Here is a 1,202-nt window from a genome sequence, read left to right on the forward strand (position 1 = left end):
TTACAACAATGTGTGGACTGTGGGTCAAGAGTAGCGCTTCAAGTGGGTCGATTTTGTTAACGCAGTGTCTCGAGTGCCATCCGACGGCACTCTAGCTGATCGTTGCAGGCATGGCTAGAGTGCCGTCCGACGACATTCGAATATTTAACATAAGGCTAGCACCGGCCAAAGAGTCTGTCGTTGTAGTGTAGAGGATCCGTCTTAGCTTCTTGATCCCAAAGCCGGTGGTTCAAAACCGGCTCTTGCGTCGGTTGTTTTTATTTTCAGTATGTAATTAAAGTGTAATTTTTATGCCTTAGGTTAGTTTTGGCGTTTTAAATGATTTCTTTGCGTGCTTTAGGTTATCTTATGTGATGTTTAGGTTAAGTTGCCTAGCTTTAGGTTATCTAGAGCGATGTACTGCCAGGCGCGGCAATTTTGTTATAAACAGGCCGGTGGACGTCGACATAGTGGAATTCTTATAATACCGTCGGACGGCACTCTAGACACGGCCTTTTGTTAACAATGCTGCGAAGGTTAATGTTGATAAGTCTAACCTGTTTTTGGGTAGCAGTTCATAACTCGTTTTGCTGGCTCTCGGTGATTGTGCTATCGGTACCGTCCCTAGCTAGCTCTGGATTACTTCGAGGGTTTATTATTATTTCACGCGTGTTCGCCACATCATTCCAGAAAAACATATCATCGTCAATAGGCAACTTATCATCTACCAAAAAAACCTTTCTACCCTCCGCTTTATCGGCTATCGCGCAATCCCAAAGCAACTTTCGCCGCCTTACTGTTTGTTTTGAGTAATCATTCTGCACGTTCACTTTAGTGCCCTTTAGATTGCCGCAATTTTTCAGAACTGCTTGTTTCTCAGCAAAGTCCTGAAAATACAAGATAATGGGGCGCTTAGGTCCTGGTCTGCCAAGTCTGTGAATTCTGGCGACAGATTTGCATTGCACGCCCAGTTTGTCTTTAAACATTTTAGAAATAATCTTTTCCCTAAGTACTGATTCGGTTTCGCGTTCTTCCTCGGGGATACGAAAAACGATTAAATTGGAACGCCTTCCTCGATCCTCAAGATCAGTTAATTTTCTAGCCTGGACGTCAGTCGATTTTTTTAGCATTTTCACGAGGTTTTCGAGGTTATTCAACCTAGCAGTTTTCGCGTTTACTTCCGCAACATGTTCTTCTATTTCAGCAATCCTACGTGTAATATC

Source organism: Haemaphysalis longicornis, unplaced genomic scaffold (genome assembly GCF_048455015.1).
Source record: "Haemaphysalis longicornis isolate Haplotype H1 unplaced genomic scaffold, Haemaphysalis longicornis Haplotype H1 scaffold_13, whole genome shotgun sequence".
NCBI classification, from domain to species: domain Eukaryota; kingdom Metazoa; phylum Arthropoda; class Arachnida; order Ixodida; family Ixodidae; genus Haemaphysalis; species Haemaphysalis longicornis.